The 19,959-nt window shown below is 35.6% G+C and overlaps 1 long non-coding RNA gene across 2 annotated transcripts in view; it reads right to left on the bottom strand.

Annotated features, from left to right (window-relative positions):
- The window catches only part of LOC308657405, a 51,151-nt gene that overhangs the window by 23,653 nt on the left and 7,539 nt on the right, over positions 1–19,959 (bottom strand). The window contains exons 2-3 of one of the 2 annotated variants that reach the window (XR_014023916.1): positions 5,149–5,292; positions 3,222–3,342 (exon numbers count right to left, since the gene is read on the bottom strand). This is a non-coding gene — a long non-coding RNA (uncharacterized lncRNA). The remainder of the gene's footprint in view (positions 1–3,221; positions 3,343–5,148; positions 5,293–19,959) is intronic. The other variant, XR_014023917.1, reaches the window with a different exon arrangement.

Below are 19,959 nucleotides of genomic sequence, written 5' to 3'. Positions count from 1 at the left end.
CGGAGCCTTTGGGATTACAGTGTGCACCAGTTCAAAGTTTTTTAAAAATATTAAAAGGGCTGGGGGTGTAGCTTAGTGGAAGAGCCCTTTCTTAGCATGTGTGAGGTGCTGAGTCGATCAGCAACACACATACACACATAAACACAAAAGGTCAAGGTTTTCTTTGAGGAATATAAGAATGAGGAAATGATATGTAATTAATAGCACTATGGATTAAAGGAAGACATTATATAATCATCCCAAGAGTTGTGAATAAAACACCTGGTTTATGCTTGAAAATTCTTCGGAGAAACAGTAATATTATTTCTGTATGTTAACGATAATGAAATGAAAATAGCAAGCTACCAAATAGCATCAAAACCTATAAAACATATGACAATAAATTCATAAACATGGCAAAATACCTTTAATCCTAAAATTTAAAAATTTTTATTAGAGGGAATAAAATAAGATCTTTAAAAAACAGATCAATGCTGTTCTTAGAAGGTTTTAAATGAAAATCAATAAACTCTGTTCTTAGGAAATACAACTCAGTAAAGATGTCAATTCTTATCAATCTGTAACTTAAAATCAATTAAACTTCTAGAAAACATTTTAAAACATTAAGTTAAAAAATGTTAGCTGGGGAGAGGGGGTGGAGTGGAGTTCAGTGGTAGAGTATATGTGTGCAAGGTCCTGGGTTCAACACCCAATCGCAAAAAAGAAAAGATGTTAGTTCAAACTTTTTTTTCGAAACTTGACAAACTCATTCTAAAATGTCAATGAAAAAAAACGAATCAACTTTGAAAAAGAAAGCCATAAAGGGGATAACAATACCAACTGTTAAGATCCTATACACTAAAGACATTTAAAAAAACAAAACAAAAACCCTAGATCTGGGGATGTATCTAAATGGTAGAGAACTTGCCAAACATGAACAAGGCCCTGGGTTTGATCCTCAGGGCTGTAAAACAAAACAAAACTAGATAGACACAAGGACAAATGAACAAACCAATGGAAAATGAACAAACCAGTGATAAAAAGATCAGTCATAGTTCCATGACACATAGAACCTGACATGAAAAAGTGACACCATAAAAATGGCTAAGCCACTTTCATGAGGAAAGGATAGGTTGTTTATAAATTATGTTGATCAAAATTATAAACAGGTTGTTTATAAATTATGTTGAAGAAAAATTAAGTTAGATTCCTCCCATATTCTAATTATAAGGTGAATTTCAGGTATATTAAAGATATAATTGGAAAAATAAAACCATGAAGCTCATGGAAGAATTTGAAGAAGAATACCTATTTGACTTAAGTTGGGAAAAATATTCTTAAACAACAAAGACAAAAAAAAAGACAAAAAGGCCAGAAATTGATGGATTATTTATCAGTGTGGCAAAATTTAGGAGGCATTAACAAATCTTGATATGAATGTGTGCAGAGACTGACCTCTTGTGCACATCAGGTGGAACTGTAAATGTCTTAACTATTCTGGGAAGTCCTCTGGAAATGCTTGGTGGAGTTAACTCTGTGTGTGTCCTGTGACCCCCAAGATTCTAGATATGTGTCTCCTAGATACGTCTCCTAGAAAAATGTTGCGTATGTTACTGCAGGAATATATTTAAGTGTTCATCAGCTCTGTCCATGATAACAAGGAAGTAGAAGCAACCCAGGTGCTTTTTTTTTTTTTTTTTTTTTCCCCTGGGGATTGAATCCATGGCACTCTACCACTTTGCTACATCTCCAGTCCTTTTTTTAAAAAAAATTATTTTGAGACAGGGTCTCACTAAGTTACTTAGGGCCTTGCTAAATTGCTGAGGCTGGCCTCAAACTTGCAATCCTCCTTCCTCAGCCTCCTGAGTTGCTGAGATTATGGGTATGCTCTACTGAGCCTGGCACCACCCAAGTTTTTTGTTTGTTTTTTGTTTTTTGGTACCAGGAATTGAACTCAGGGACGCTCAACCACTGAGACACATCCCCAGTCCTACTTTGTATTTTATTTAAAGACAGGGTCTTGGGGCTGGGGTTACGGCTCAGAAGTAGAGCACTTGCCTTGCACGTGTGAGGCACTGGGTTTGATCCTCAGTACCACATAAAAATAAACAAATAAAACAAAGGTAAAAAAAAATTAAAGACAGGGTCTTACTGAGTTTCTTAGAGCCACGCTTTTGCTGTGGCTGGCTTTAAACTCTCAATCCTCCTTGTCCGGCCCAAGTGTTTTGACCAAGGGAAAAGGTACATAAATTAAGGGGATGCAGATTGAAAGAAATGCAGCAAAGAAAGGCAATACACTAGCTGTACATAGTGTGTTTATATAAACACAAATGTTAAATGAAAAACGAAGGGGCTGGGGTTGTGGCTCAGTTGCAGAGTGCTTGCCTAGCACGTGCAAGGCCCTGGGTTTGATCCTCAGAATAAAAATAAAGGTATTGTGTCTAACTACAACTAAAAAATAAATACTTTTTAAAAAGAAAAGAAAAAATGAGGATATTTAAATCACAATTGTTATGGTTTAGATACATAGTGTCCCTCAAAAGCTCATGTATGAGATAATGCAAGAAGATTTAAAGGTGAAATGATTGGGTTATGAGATCCTTAATCCAATCAGTGAAATAATCTCCTGATAGAAATTAACTGAGTGGTAATTGAAAGCAGATAGGATGTGGTTGGAGGAGGTGAGTCATCGGGGGCATGCCTTTGGGGTTTATATTTTATGGTGGTGGGAATAGACCTCTCTTTCTCTGCTTCTTGGTGGCCATGCCCTGACCTGCCTTCCTCTACCACACTGTTCCACCATGATGTGCTGCCTCACCTGGAGCCCTGAGGAATGGAACCCGCTATATGTACTGAGATCTCTGAAATGGAGAGCCCCCAAACTTTTCCTCCTCTAATTGTTCTTGTCATGTTCTTTGGTCCTTTGGTCACAGCAGCAGAAATGCTATCAAAAACCAATAATATTATTTATGCATATTAAAAACAAATACACCAGTCAAGTGCAATAGCACACACCTATAATTCCAGAGACTTCTGGGAGGCTAAGGCAGGAGGATTAAAAGTCTGGGGGTCAACCTTGGAAACTTAGTGAGACCCTCAGCAACTTAGTGAGTCCCTGTTTCAAAAACAAAACAAAACAAAAAGGACTGGGTTTGTGGCTCGGTAGTTAAGTCACCCTGGACAGAATAAAAAGAAATGCAAATAAAAATTCCTACTAAATAAAGAAAGAAAAAAAAAATTACAGCTGGGTACGGTGGCGCATGCCTGTAATCCCAGTGGCTTGGGAGGCTGAGACAGGTGGATGACAAGTTCAAAGCCAGCTTGAGCAAAAGTAAGGTACTAAGCAATTCAGTGAGACCCTGTCTGTAAATAAAACACAAAATAGGGCAGAGGATGTGGCTCAGTGGTTGAGTGCCTCTGAGTTCAATCCCTGGTATCCCACCCACAAAACAAAAACAAAAACAAAAACAATTTACAATCTCCAATTTACACGTGAGTTAGACAAACTATACTGGAGACTAGCCAGAACGCCCATATGATGGAGGTCACTGAAGCTATTTAAAGAAATAGGGGAAAATGGAGGGTCTTAGCATTGACAGAAACAGATAATATCAAGGGTTCACTCCCAGAAGGAAGGTACCCAACGCATCGTGGGAACAGCTGAGAACTAATCTGAAACCTGGCAAATTAGCAAAGGCAACAGGGCTCTGGAAATGTTTGGTAAAATGTCTCTTTGGGGCTTTTATTTTTAACTGGGATTGAACCCAGGGGCGTTTTACTACTAATCTATGTACCAGTCCTTTTGATTTTTTATTTTGAAACAGGGTCTCACTAAATTGCTGAGGCTGTCCTCAAACTTACACTCCTCCCCTCTCATCCTCCCAAGATGCTGGGATTACAGGTGGGAACCACTGTGTCCAACAAGATATCTCTTTTGGGAAGTAAAACACTTTTTCCTGGTAATAAGTATCCCACTGGAAAAATAATAGGAGAACTAGAAGAAGTTTGATTACAAAACACACTGTAATTAAGAAAACTGTTCTTCACCTTAACAACAGAAGAGGGTGCTCTTGCATTGCAAAAACAGGAAAGACCCTCAGAATTGTCCCCATCTTCTCTAAAAGATTTATGATTTAAAAACTGGGCCAGAAAAATCCAATATATTCAAACATGAATAACAAAAACAACAAATATTCAGTATGCAAAGTTACTATGTGGAAAAAACCCTACATAAACAACAACTACAAATTACAATAGTTAGATAAAAGCATGAAAAAATGCTCTCCCAGGGAAAACAAGCCAGGCGCAGTGGTACGTGCCTATGATGCCATCAGGGGGGAGTCTGAGGCAGGAGGATCACAAGTTCAAGGCCAGCCTCAGCAACTTAGCAAGACCCTAAGCAACTCAGCAAGACTCTGTCTTGAAATAAAATTTCAAAAAGAACTGGGGATGTGGCTCAGTAATTAAGTGCTCCTGGATTCAATCCCTGGTTCCAAAAGAAAACAAGACAAGACTACCAGGTATGTAAGTGCAGCAGATGTTCTGGTATGCTTCTCATATTCCCACTTCAGGACTGAAGCATTCATACTCCTAGTTGCTGATAATGTTGGCAACTGAATCCTTCTCTGGAATTTCTGTTAGCTATAGAACCCCCTTATCCAAAGTCATATCCTTTCCTCAAAGGTCCACCTACAACAGTGACTGGCCCATGACAGGATACAGAAGCTTTTGCCTAAAGACCCTATACCTCTGAAGGGCCATCCCAACTCCAAAAGCTCCCCATCATATTGTCTGGATATGTGCTGGAACTGGCTCCTACTGGCCTATGAAAGCTGTTACACTTTTAGGAATTTTATAAATAATTTGTTAAAAACACCCAATATTAAAACTTAAATCACAGAAACTTAAATTATATTGAAAATCAAGGTAATAAACATTCAATACTTCTTACTTCCTAGATATTTTACTACATTTGCTATTAGCTATGTTAGAGGTTATGTCTGTTTTATCTGATGGGTGCTACTGTATGTTTCTTCCCAGCTCCATGTGCAGCGATATCATGTTGCTAGCTTAAAATTAGCCATGAGAGAAGTATTTTACACTGGAAACTGTCAAATGTTACAGATCAAAGCCTTCCTCCAGCCCCCAACCTGATTGTTACACATTTACCAACATGTCATAATAGTAGTTCAGCTTCTCCTCTGTTCAATCTTCCTTCCTTTACTTTGTCACAAGTGTTGATCTTGAAGGTGCTCTCCAAGAATTTTTGAGCATACACATCTATATATCAGAGTCTGTCTCATGGTGTGTGACCTAAATCAAGAAAAAAGGAAGAGTTAGGACCAAATTCATAGTATATGAAAATAAGAAACATCAAGTAAAATTAAACAAATTAAAAAGATCAAAAATAAAGTGATTTGGAAACCAGGCAAATAAGATCCAACATACATTGGATGTCTTGAAGAAGAAAACCAAAATAATAGAATAAAATGAATATTTAGGACTAGAATTCAAATTCAAACATGCACCAGGTATGGTGGTGCACACCTGTAATCCCAGTGGTTTGGAAGGCTGAGGCAAAAGGATGGCGAATTCAAAGTCATTCTCAGCAAATTAGTGAGGTCCTAAGCAACTAAGTGAGACCTTGTCTTAAAATAAAAAATAAAAAGGACTGGGGATGTGGTTCAGTGGTTAAGTGCTCATGGGTTCAATCCCTAGTACCAAAAAATAAAAATAAGGGCTGGGGTTGTAGCTCAGTGGTTGAGGGTTGAGCACTTGCCTCACATGTGTGAGGCACTGGGTTTGATCCTCAGCACGAAAGAAAGAAAGAAAGAAAGAAAGAAAGAAAGAAAGAAAGAAAGAAAGAAAGAAAGAAAGAAAGAAAGAAAGAAAGAAAGAAAGAAAGAAAGAAAGAAAGAAAGAAAGAAAGAAAGAAAGAAAGAAAGAAAGAAAGAAAGAAAGAAAGAAAGAAAGAAAGAAAGAAAGAAAGAAAGAAAGAAAGAAAGAAAGAAAGAAAGAAAGAAAGAAAGAAAATAAATTTAATCATGCTTTTCTTTGGGGGGAAGAAAAGAAGAATTGAATCTATATATTGAAAAGGAACATGTAACCAGTAAATTCAGACTTGTCAACTCTTAGGTACATCCTAGAAAATTATTATATTTTAATAAAAAAATTACCTATGCTTCCTGGCAGAAAGACCAAGTCACTTCTTAAGGATAACAAACCACTATGGAATTAGAGTTCTCAACGACATTTAAAGCCAGAAAATAATAAAGCAGCATCTATGGAACATAATCAAAGGGGGAAATATGCACCAAAGATCTTAAATGCCAATAAACTATCTTATAAGTAGCAAGTCTATAGAAAAAAGTTCTCAGTATGCTAAGCATCAAAGACTATTATTCTCATGAGTCCTTCACAAGGATAAACTATACCTAAGAGAGGACTGATAAAACTTGAGCAGAGACTGGTGGTGAGCACTGAATATATTTTACTGTATATCTAAAACTAAAACAAAAGTGGAGACAAGAATAGTGATAGGGCTCAGGACATGCTACTCCCAAATATGGCATCTTGGCATTTGAGAAAACAGCAGAGAAGGAGGAGGAGGAGGAGGAGGAGGAGGAGGAGGAGGAGGAGGAGGAGGAGGAGGAGGAGGAGGAGGAGGAGGAAGAAGAAGAAAGAAGATGAAGAAGGAGGAGGAAGAAGAGAAAGAGAAGGAAAAGAGAAGAAGAAAAGAGCAGAGCAGAGCAGGATGGTCACCCTTATCTTCCCCTAATCCTTTATCCAGGAAGCAGTTCCAAAAGCCTTCATTTAAAAAATAGAATCCCTAGAGAAAATAGAAATCGAATGTAGAGAAAATACAAATAGAAATAGAGAAGTAGAATTCCTAGACTCCAAGGAAAGGAACATCCTTATCTTTGAAGACATAGAGAAGAATCTCAACAAACAGGTCTTGCTAAATTCCCCTTAGTTAATTCCCATTAGATCATACCCTTTGTCCTCTAATTATACTTCCCTATGACTCTCCACATTTTATTAAACTAAGCATAAAAACATACAGGTTTCCCTTGGGTCTTCATTTATGAAGGTTACCATGTCACATAAAACTTATATGAAACAAATTTGTATGCCTTTTTCCTATTTATTTTTTATTTCAGGGCCCTCAGATGAAAAAATAAAATTTTACTCTCTTAAAATAGCATATAATAGTTTTTTATGCTGTCAATTTAGAAACAACTAAACAAAAAATGGGGAAGATAAGTAGAATTAGCTTACTGATTGTTTCATAGGTAAAAAATGGGGATAAAGAATGCCATTTAACATTTGCAGGCAAATGGATGGCATTAGAGCAGATTATGCTAAGTGAAGTTTAGCCAATCCCTAAAAAACAAATGCCAAATGTCTTCTCTGATATAAGGGGGGTGACTCAAGATGGGATAGGGAGGAAGAGCATGAGAAGAAGACTACCACTAAATAGGGAAGAGAGGTGGGAGGGAAAAAGAGGGAGAAGGGGAGTTGCATGGAAGATGGAAGGAGAACCTCATTGTTATACAGAATACATATATGATGTTGTGATGAGAAAAAGAAAAATAAAGTGTGTCACATTAGACTGGATAGAGAGAAAGGAATGGGAGAGGAGGGGAGGAGTAGGGAGGATAGGAAGGGCAGCAGAATAGAATAGACAATATGATTGATGTATGTACATTCCATGTATGTATTATATGTCAAAATACATTCTGCTGTCATGTATGACTAAAAAAAATAAAAATAAATCGTATGGTAAAAAAATTAAAAAATAAAATAAAATTATTTTGGGTACAAAAAAAAAAAAAAAGAATGCCATTTAAGGGCCAGGGTTATGGCTCAGTGGTATGGTGCTTGCCTAGCATGCATGAGGCCCTGGAACCACGTAAAAATAAAAAATAAAGGTATTATGTCCATCTATAACTAAAAAATATTTTTTAAAAATAATACCATTTAAAGCCAACAATCTGAATATCTTAAACCAAACCATATTAAGAGGACAAGAATAAATATTAAGATAATAAATACTAACTAAAATTGGATGCTGGAGGGAACAGAAGGGAGAAGGAGGTTTCAAGTTCTTTGTTATTTCAAGTAAGAAACTAATAATCAATGTAAGAAAAAGAGGACCAAGATTTATATGACTGATGGTAAAAGGGTAATCATTACAATTAAAATATAAATTTCCCTAAATATTGAAACAAACACAGGTACAAATAAACAAAGAGAAAGCAAACAAATCTGAACAGTTTTCTGAAAGACTATATATGTTGTTTTGTATGTATAAACATGACATAATTGAGACAAAACATAACAGTTGTACTAATCCATATTAATGGGCTTAAATCATCTATTAAAAGAAAAAGATTTTTAAGTGATTCACATAGTAAACCCCAACTTCGTTATATGAGCAACAAAATAAAGAGCAAAGATAATGGGCAAATGCAAATTTTAAAAAGCAGAGATTATAATATGAATATCAAAGTAGAATTCAAGCAAAAAAAGCATTAAATAAGTCAAAGATGGATACAATATATTGTAGTGCTAAAGCTTACAACGCACTAGAAGATTTAACAGGATCATCTACCCAAAAAAACAACACGGCAACTTTCATAACACAGAAACTATATAAGAGTGGAAAAATAGAACCTTGCTAATAAGGACATTCTTATATATCTCAGTTAATTCCAAGGAAATAAAAACAAAAATTTGGGCTAGGGTTGTGGCTCAGCAGTAGAGACCTGGCCTAAAGTATATGACGCCCTGGATTCAATCCTTAGTACACATAAAAATAAATAAATAAATAAAAGTATTGTGTCCAACTACAACTAAAAAAAATACTAAAAAATGCTAAAAATCTAGGCAAACTAAACAATATTAATTAGTTTATTTATAAGAAGGATAAAAGATTAATTTATGAATTCTTTTCTACAAAACATTACATGATGGCATATTTGTTATCTATTTTCACAGAACAAATCACTTCCAAAATTTAGTGGCTTAAAATAGTCCACTAATTTATCTCACAATTTCTTGTGAGTCAGGAGTTCAGTAGCAGCTTAGGTGGCTGGTTCTGGCTCAGGTTCTCTCTTGAGGTTGCAACCACCATGTTGGCCGGGGTTTACTGTCATCTGAAAGTCTGACGGGGGAGTGGGTAGGGGGCTGAAGGATCTTTCCCAAATCAGCTCATGCACATGGCTGTTGGCTAGAAGCCCTGTGGACCTCTCCATAGAGCTTTTTGAGTATCTTTATGGCTACCCCTTCAAAAGATAAGAATGAAACCACAATGCATATTTATGACCTAGTCTTAGAGGTGACTACTGTCATTTCTGTTACATTTTATTAATTAGAGGCAAGTCTGTAAGTTCCACCCATGTTAAGGGCAGGGGCCCCACCTTTTGAAGGAACGAATATCGAAGAATTTGTGAATTTTATTGATTGATTGATTGATTGCACTGGGGATTGAACCCAGGGCTTAGTGCATGCTAGGCAAACATTCTGTATTCTATATCACCAGTCTGTGATTATGCTTTAAAACCACCATAGAGGGCCCAGTGGTAGAGCACTTGCCTAGCATGTGCAAGGCTCTGGGTTTGATCCCCAATACTACAATAAAATAAAACCACAGATAATATGCCAAAAGTTAAAAATTTGAATTTTTCTACTGATAAAAATTAATATTTGAGTATATAGTCGCTGCTAATGACCAGAAAACAGGTTTTTCTTTTTTATTTTTTATTTTGAGACAATGTCTTGCTACATTTCTGAGGCTAAACCTCAAATTTGCGATCTTCCTGACTCAGCCTCCCAAATAGCTAAGATTAACCTGCAACCAGTCAGAAAATAGGTTTCTTAAATCATGAAAATACTTTCACACAAGAGCCTGATAATTGCATTTGGTAAGCCTGAAACACTAATGGTAATGCTCCAAAATTATCTGACTTGTTTGGAAGGCAAAGACCTTTAGAGGATAGTAAAATTCAGGGATTTGGATTTGGTCCTTCTTGGGTTTAAAGGGGCTTTGCCTTGATCCAAAGCCTCAAAGCACAGGACAGAATAAGAAGATAAGTAAAAAGTATTAAGTCTTTCTTGCATGTGTGTGATTATCACCAAGTAGCATAAAAGCTATGTAGAAAACTTATTATCTGTTCTCCTTTCTTTTCTATCTAGGTTAGCTGCTCAATAAGGAACTAACAGAAATCAAAGTTTCAAAATATGGTAGCCTTCATTTTAAATACCAATTTATAATAACACAAGTGCTGAAACTAAATCCCTGTCTTCCAATTGTGCTATGTAAATAAGCTAACAGAATTTTATACTTTTAATTATATTCACCTGCTATACAAAAAGCAAGGTTTTACAGATGCTGGCACTGTCTAATAATTTTTTAAAAATTCAAACAACCCTAAAACACAACACTATACTTCCCTTTAATTAATCAAATAAAAAATTTCCAATAAAAGGAGATAAATTGAGAACATCTGAGACCTTTTACAGAGTAAAGGATCTGTGAATGACTACGATAGAACTATCAGAGCTCAATTACCATGAACTTCCATCACATTTAAGTGATTAGAATAAACAGTTTGCCTTCCAGATGAGGTTGGTTCCCATACAGATATGGTCTAAATGAGACTGCTTTTTCTCAACTCCTTAGGAAGACACTATACATATTAACTCCAAAATGCTTTATCAGGATCCAATGTTCCACACAATCCTCTCACTCACTGGACCTCATTCTGAGGTATTCTTTTAATATTAGGATCTTCAAAGCCATAATATGAGCAGTGAAGGGAAAAAGAAAAAGACAACATTTAGAGATTAAATAAATCTCAATACATATTTGAAGTGGGCATGGTGGCACATGCCTGTAATCCCAGTGGTTTGGGAAGTTGAGGCAGGAGGATTGCAAGTTAAAAGCCAGCCTCAGCAACTTAGTAAGGCCCTAAGCAACTTGGTGAGACCCTATCTCAAAATAAAAAATAAAAAGGGCTAGGATGTGGTTAAGCATCCCTGGGTTCAATCCCTTGTAACAATAAATAAATTAATTAATAATAAATAAATGTTTGAATACAGGTAAAATAATGTGCTAAGGACGGTTGATATCACAGTGAATAATCAGCTCTAAATCCTTCTATATACTGCATTGTAGTATTGTTTGTATCAGGAATTAGCTGGGATTTATTTTGATGTGATATAGGGATAGTATTTCCTATTTTTCCAAATGAATAACCTATTTTCCCAACACCCATTATTTAATAACCCATTATATTTATGTCATATTTAATCATATATCAAATTAATCCTTATATATGGGCATCTGTTTCTAGGCTCTACATTCTGTTTCTGATTTGCCTATCCTGATGCCAATATTATATTGCATAGTAATTATCATGACTTTTAAAATCAGCTTGTCGGTTTCCTAGAAAAATACAGTTGGGTGTTCGATTGTATTGCATTGAACTCACAGATCAATTAGGGAAATAAATTTTTTTATACTGAGTCCTCCTACACATAAATATATTTCTCCATCCATTTACATCTTTTCCAAGGTTTTTCAAGGAAACTTAACATTTTTCCTTATAAATATACATATTTGTTAGGTTTATTACTATTTATTTTTGTTACTGTAAATAACATTTAAAACTAAGTTTTCTCACCATTTGTGTCTGAACTATAGAAATAAATTTGATTTTGTATATTGACCTTTTCTTCTCTAGTGCTGGGATTGAACCCAAGCCCTTACCCATGCTAGGAAAGCACTCTACCACTCAGTTTCATCCCCAGCCTTCTTCATTTTATTTTGAGACAGGGTCTCACTAAGTAGCCAAGGCTGGCCTCAAACTTGCAATTCTCCTGCCTCAGCTCCCAAAGTAACTGGGATTACAGGTGTGTCACTGCATCATGCTCAATTTATGGTTATATACTTATACACAGTTATATACTTTGGAGTTTCCTATGAAGAAAAGTATATTAACTGTCAATGTTTCTTTTCCAGTTTTTATATCTTTTGTCTTGATTTACTAGACTGTATAGACCTTTTTGTAAAATGCTGAATAGAAATAGTAATAATAGATATCCCTATCTTCTTCCTGGTTTTAGAGAGAACTGTATAAAGTTTTAATGTTGGGAAGTTTCTTTTTTGGTTTGTGGTTTGTCAAGAGTTTTTTTTTTTTTTTTTAACAGAATGCCTTTAATTTTGTTTATTTTCTTATGTGGTACTGAGGATCGAACCCAGTGCCTCACACATGCTAGGCAAGTGCTCTGCCACTGAGCTACAGCCCCAGCCCTGTTAAGGGCTCTTATCATGAATGACTGACTACTGAATATAAGCCTATCAAGATGATGGTAGTTTTCCTCTAATCTATTAATAATGAAGCAACCTATATTGATTTTTAAAAATTTTTATAATGTTATACTACCCTTGAATTCCTGGAATAAATTCAACTAGATCATGCAAATTATACTGGATTCAGTTTACTAACAATTTACTTAGACTTCTATTTATTTAATCTACGATAATGAGATTGGCCTTTGATTTCCCTCTGCTTATCTGGTTTTGGGATCAAAATTATCACTTTGGAGATATTTTCACTTTCTGGAAAAGTTTACTAAAATTTAAATCTGATTTTTAAAAAATTGAAAGAACACCTAACTAAAGCCACATAGGTCAGGTGCTTTAACTATAGACTTTCTTTAATGGCCCTTTCAGAAACAAATAGAATATCTATCTAACAATGGTTTCATCAATAAAAACATTTATTTCTCCTAATAAAAATTCTCCCAGAAAGAGTGTTAATGCCCGAGTATTCTTACTCTTTTTTTTTTTGGTCATTTTGTTAATCTGTTCTTTTTAGATATACAAGACAGTAGAGTGTATTTTGACATATTACACATACATGGAGTATACTTATTCTAATTAGGATCCCAGTGTTTTTACTCTTGATGGTGTTGCATCTGCATGATACTGTAACAGAAAGTAGAAAGTCTGTACTATATATCTAAGCAGGCTCAAATTTATGCAGGAACAAAAAGGCAGATAAAGAATGAACTTTTTGGGGCTGGGGATGTGGCTCAAGCGGTAGAGCGCTCGCCTGGCATGCGTGCGGCCCGGGTTCGATCCTCAGCACCACATACCAACAAAGATGTTGTGTCCGCCGAGAACTAAAAAATAAATATTAAAAATTCTCTCTCTCTCTCTCTCTCTCCTCTCTCACTTTCTCTTTAAAAAAAAAAAAAAAAAAAAAAAGAATGAACTTTTTGGCCGAGGGAAGTGGCACAGGCCTGTAATCCCAGTGGCTTGGGAGGCTAAGGCAGAAGAATCTCAAATTCAAAGCCAGCCTCAGCAAAAGTCAGGCCCTAAACATCAATGAAACCCTATCTCTAAATAAAATACAAAATAAGGCTGGGCATATGGCTCAGTGGAGTGCCCCTGAGTTCAACCCCCAGTACCCCTTCTCCCAAAAAAGAGTGAACTTTTGGCCAGATGCATGCCCCTAATCCCAGAGGCTCAGCAGGCTGAGGCAGAAGGATTGGAGTTCAAAGCTAGCCTCAGCAATTTATGGAGGCCCTAAGCAACTTAGTGAGGCTCTATCTCAAAATAAAACATAAAAATGAGTTGAGGATGTGGCTCAGTGGTTAAGTGTCCCTGGGTTCAATTCCTACTACTGGAAAAAACAAAAACATAACTTTTGGAAATTAATCGGTGAATGAAATATTAATAGGCATTGTATAGTATAAATTGGACATACATATCTATGAACATATTTATATATAGAATCAGAGAAAGAATTATTGGTATTTTTATGCTTGAGATAGGTCCAAAGCACTGTACAACAGTTTCTGAACAGATAAAAAACAGAATTAGAGTGCTTGGGTTGTGACTCAGTGGTGGAGCATTTGCCTAACATAGGTGAGGCCCTGGGTTCAATCCTCAGCATCACATAAAAAACAATAATAATAAATAAAGTTTAATTTCTTAAAAAAAAAGCAGAATTAGAAACCATTCTAGGGCTGGGGATGTGGCTCAAGCGGTAGCGCGCTCGCCTGGCATGCGTGCCGCCCGGGTTCGATCCTCAGCACCACATACCAACAAAGATGTTGTGTCCGCCGAGAACTAAAAAATAAATATTAAAACAAAAAAGAGTTACATTAAAAAAAAAAAAAAAAGAAAGAAACCATTCTAATCCTAGCTTGTCTTCCTTGTAATGTAAGTACAAGGTACAAATCTTGTACCTTTTATATTTTTATATTCTAAGGGAATAAATAGTATATAGTATATAAGCAGTATATATAGAATAAAAGGTTTCATCTTCAGCTGGGTACAGTGGCACACACCTGTAATCTCAGCAGCTTGGGAAGAAGATGAGACAGAAGGATCATGAGTTCAAAGCCAGCTTCTGCAAAAAAAAAAAAAAAAAAAAAAAAAAAAAAGCGAAGCACTAAGCAACTTAGTGAGGCCCTGACTCTAAATAAAATACAAAATAGGGCTGGGGATGTGGCTCAGTGGTCAAGTCCCCCAAGTTCAAGCCCTGGTACTACAATAAATAAATAAAAATTTAAAAATTAAAACATTTAATCTTCATTTTGTTCTTCAGTAGAATGGAAATAGTGATCCAAATAAAAGGTAATACGCCTAGTCTGAGACTATTTTATTTTGGCCCATATTTTGAAAATAAAAATTGACAGGGCTGGGGCTGTATTTCAGTGCAGAGCGCTTGCCTAGCATATATGAGGCACTGGGTTAGATCCTTAGCACCACAAAAAATTAAAATAAAAATAAATAAACAAATATTTTAAAAAGGCATTCTGTCCATATACAACTACAAAAAGATTTAAGAAAAAATTGACAAATTTTCTGCATGATCCTAAAAGTACATTTAGCCAGGCACAGTTGTATTCCTGTAATCTCAGAGGCTAGGGAGGCTGAGGCAGGTGGACTGCAAGTTCAAAGCCAGCCTCAGCAACTTAGTGAGAGCATGTCTCAAAACATAAAAAAGGGCTGGGGGTGCTGGGGATGTGGCTCAAGCGGTAGCGCGCTCGCCTGGCATGCGTGCGGCTTGGGTTCGATCCTCAGCACCACATACAAACAAAGATGTTGTGTCCGCCGAAAACTAAAAAATAAATATTAAAATTCTCTCTCTCTGTCTCCTCTCTGTCTTAAAAAAAAAAAAAAGACATAATGAGGTGAAAACAAAATGGATGAAACACAAATTTAAAAATAAATAAATAAAAATAAAAATAAAAAAATAAAAAAGGGCTGAGGCTGGGGCTGGGGCTTAGTAGTTAAGCACTCCTGGGTTCAATCCCCAGTACCAAAAAAAAGTACATTCAGATATTGACACATGTAAGTAGGTATCTGTTGTTTGCTAACAGGAATGTCAAAGATCTTCCCAATAAATAGCTGGGGCATTTTGAAATTTTTTCCTTCCTTTTGGAATAAGATTGTGAAAGGGCACAAGTGTGTTGGGAAGATGAGAGGAGGAACCAGAAGCAACTTAAACTAGGCAGTACCATTGTCTCTTTCACAGAATACAAGTGGGAGGAGGTGGAGAGGGCCAGAATCTGGTAATTTAAGGTGACAGACACTAATAATAAGTGTCTTTGAATTTAAAAGCTGAAGCAAGAGAGGACATAATTAAATTACATGAGGACAAAGAGGGATAGAGAAAGACTAAAAGGTGCTCTCAGATCAGCCTTCCACTACAGGTGGGTACTGTTCTCAGACAGTTCCCTAGAGAGTCTTCTACCATCAAGTGACATTTGAGGTATTAAACATATGAGATACGATTGGACATCTTGAGCATATGATCCTTAAGGGGCTGACAGTGCACCCTTCCTGCTGAACTAGTTTCTTATCCTAGAGTCTGATCCCTGAGCTCAGGTGTGCTCCTGTTCTCCAGCACTTTTCGAAGTTCTATCATTCTGTTACTAAAAAGAATGAGGAAGAACTATCAGCTTCTGCTTCGGGGCATGCAATTTATCTCCAGAAAATTTCTTAGTCTGGGAGAAATGAGAAAGAAATATGTATTTATCAAGTGTGTACTATATGTTAAGCAGAGTACTAGGTGTCATTGAATTTAATCTTCATGATAACGCTGTCACCCAAGTATTTTTATTGCAAAGAAAGAAACTGAGGCTTAGAGAAGCCAAGAAACTTGCCCTCTTATTCATGGTTAAGAAGTCAAAGATGGGCTGGGGTTGTGGTTCAGACGTAGAGTGCTCGCCTAGTACCAATGAGGGACTGGATTCGATCCTCAGAACCATTTTATAAAAATAAAGTAAAGATACTGTGTCTACCTATAACTAAAAAAATGTTAAAAAAAAAAAGTCAAAGAGATTGAAATGCAAGTGAATTCTGACTTGAAAGCCTCAACTTATTCTACCAGAGTAAGGGTTCCCTCCCCAGTAAGTGTTCAAGCCTGGATGTTTGCTTCCTTCTTAGTAATACACTTGTCTCCCTTGCTCGGTATCATTTCCACAACAGAGTTTTTACTGAAAAAATTAAACATTATTCATATTCCAAATCTGACAAAATCACAAAGGTTTATGACCTGCAGAAATATTAGTCAACATGTTTAAAATTTTAACAGACTAAAAGGAAGTACGCTAAACTTGCCAACAATAAGTTTTTAAAAAAGAAAATTCACTTCCTCCTTCATTTATTGGAATTGCTTGGAAACAGTAGTCCGGAAATCCCCTTCCTTGATTTGTGGTAGTTATGTGGCTAACTTGTTCCCAAAGAAGAGAATTTATTGTGCTTCATCATTTGAGACTTTCAATATTTTTTCATTCTTACTAAATAGAACATAGTTTATATTATTTTAAAAGTTTCCACAGGACAAGAATGTATTTTAGTCCCTTTTCTATATCCTGAGAAAAATGAAGCTACAAGCAAAGAATACCTAATTACTATTTTTTTTTTGTGTGTGTGTGTGTACTAGGGATTGACCCTGGGGACCTTTACCACTGAACTAAGTCCCTAGCCTATTATTATTATTATTATTATTATTATTATTATTATTATTATTATTATTTTGAGACAAGGTGTTGCTAAATTGCTAAGGGTGTCCTCAATTTGTGATCCTCCTGCCTCAGCCTCCTAAATTACTGGGATTATAGGCATGTACTACAAAGCTCAGCCCTAATTACTTCTTACACCTGCTATATTTACTACAATGATAACTTATCCTAGAAATTATAGAAAGATACTTTTACTACACACATATTTCTAATTAGTGCAATAAATGTTAAGAATGCAAATTATTCATTCAATTTCAGTCATAAAAATTCAGCCCTTTTTCATAATATTCAATAATAACCTATGTTTTCCAACCAAAGTAAAATAAATTACTTTCATTACTAAAAGGTTGACATATACATATAGTTAAATGAATAGAATAGGATGTCCAAAAATAGACCCACACAAATGTATTTAATTTTCAATAAAGGACCCAATGTAATTCAATGGAGGAATGTATAGCCTTTTTAACAAATGGTGTTGAAACAACTGGATATCCACATTAAAAAAAAACCTTGATTCTTACCTCATACCATCTGTCAAAAAATTAACTTGCATCAGGCAAGGGAGCACATGCTTGTAATCCCAATTACTTGAGAGGCTGAGGCAGGAGGAGCTCAAGTTCAAGGCCAGCCTTCAGCAATTTAGCAAGACTCTCTCAAAATTAAAAAATAAAAAGGGTTGGGGATATAGTGAAGTGGCAAAGTGCCTCTGGGTTGAAACTCCAATACTAAAAATAAATATATAAATAAAATAACTTGAAGTGGAAACAGACCTATATTGAAGAGATAAAACTTTATAAAACTTCTAAAACTATAAAACATTACAAAATCTTTGAGACCTTTGTTTAGACAAAGATTTCTTAGATAGGATGCAAAAGGCACCAGCCATAAAAGAAAAAAATTAATAAATTGTGCTTCAATTTATAAACAATTTTTACAACTCTATAATAAGGCAAATAACCCAATTAATAATGGACAAAAATGTGAACAGATACTTCACTAGAGAAGATATATGAAAGGAAAATAAACACCTAGAAAGATGTACATTATTAGTTACTAGAGAAATGCAAATTAACCACAAAGACATATCACAGCACCTTCTAGAATAGCTAAAATTTCAAAATCCAGCAATACCAAGTACAGTGCAAGATGAGGATCAACTAGAACTCTCATACAATACTGGTGGGAATGCAAAAATTGTACTTTCACTTTGGAAAAGTTTAGCAGATTTTTCTAAATTAAAAAATTTGTTTAGTTGTAGATGGACACAATAATTTTTTAAAAAATTATTTGTATGTGGTGTTGAGGCAAGTGCTCTACTGAGATACAAACCTAGCCCTGGCAGATTTTCTAAAAGTTAAATGTAAATACCTGAGGAATTCTACTCATAAGTATTTATTTATTCATTCATTTATTTATTTTTTAAAGATATTTTTTAGTGTTGATGGACCTTTACTTTTTAATATTTATATATGGTGCTGAGAATCGAACCCAGTGCCTCATGCATGCTAGGCAAATGCTTTACCACTGAGCCACAAACCCAGCCCCTCTACTTGTAAGTATTTAGCCCAGAAAAATGAAAACTTTTGTCCTTAGGTAAGACTGTTAGGCAAATGGTCATACCAGTCTAATTCAGAAGTTCCCAAACTAGAAACAACCTAAATACCTACCAACTGGTGGGTTGATAAATTGTGCTATGTCCATACAATGGAATATACTACTTAGTATTAAAAAGGAATGAACTACTAATACATGCAATAACATGGATATTCTCCCAAAACATTATGCTAAGTGAAAAAAGTCAGAGCCAGGCACAATAGATTACATATATTTTCTACATCATATACAACCAAAAAATGGAAAGTTATGATCCATGTATATATGATATGTCAAAATAGATTCTACTGTCATGTATAACTAAAAAGAACAAATAAAAGATAAAAATAATTTTAAAAGATTACATATATTTATATGAAGGTTGGGTATGTTGGATATAGGCCTGTAGTCCCAGTGCTAGGGAGACTGAGCAGGAAGATGGCTTGAGCTCAGAATTCGGAGACCACCCTGGGCAACACTGCAAAACTCAATTTCAAAATAAAACAAAACAAGACATAAACCAAGAAACAAAAATATTTATATGATATTCAGGTAAAATCAAAATGATAATGACAGAAACCAGATGCGTATTACAGGGTTGGGGGAAGAGAGTTATGGCAAAGGAGCACAAAGAATAGTCTGACAGAACTGTATCTAAATTATGCTGGTGTTTCAATGTTGCGTACATTGTCAAAGATATAAAAAACACATAAAAATTTATTACTGAAAATTGATGAATCTTTTTTTTAATTTATTTTTTAGTTGTAGTTAGACACAATACCTTTATTTTATTTATTTTTATGTGGTACTGAGGATAGAACCCAGGGCCTCATACATGCTAGGTAAGCACTCTACCCTCTGAGCCACAACTCCAGCCCCGAAAATTGATCAGTAATGTACATAGAACACATTCAAGAGAGTTGATTTTTATTTTTTGTAGTACAGGGGATTTAATTGAGGGGTGCTCTACTATTGAGCCACACCCATCTTAGTTCTAATTTTATTTTGAGACAGGGTCTCACTAAGTTGCCCAGGCTGGCCTTGAACTTGAGATCCTCCTGCCTCAGTCTCTCCAGTCATTGGGGTTATAGATGTGCAGTACCAAACCAGCTAAGAAAACTGATTTTTAAAATTGCTCTTCTTACTTCATAACAGAAATTTAGGTTAGATATGAGAAAGAAATTTCTTATCATGTGGCATTTTTACATATTTCCTTTCATGGATTTTTCTTTTTTTCTTTGTGGTACAGGGGATGGAACTCAGGATCTCAAGAACATGGGGTGAGGGCCGGGCAGGGTGGTGCATGCCTATAATCCCAGTGACTCAGGAGGCTGA

This window comes from Spermophilus citellus (assembly GCF_964194105.1).
Source record: "Spermophilus citellus genome assembly, chromosome: 10".
In the NCBI taxonomy this organism is placed as follows: Eukaryota; Metazoa; Chordata; class Mammalia; order Rodentia; family Sciuridae; genus Spermophilus; species Spermophilus citellus.
Note: the sequence above shows the minus strand (reverse complement) of the source record. Positions and strands in the feature narration are given on the sequence as shown.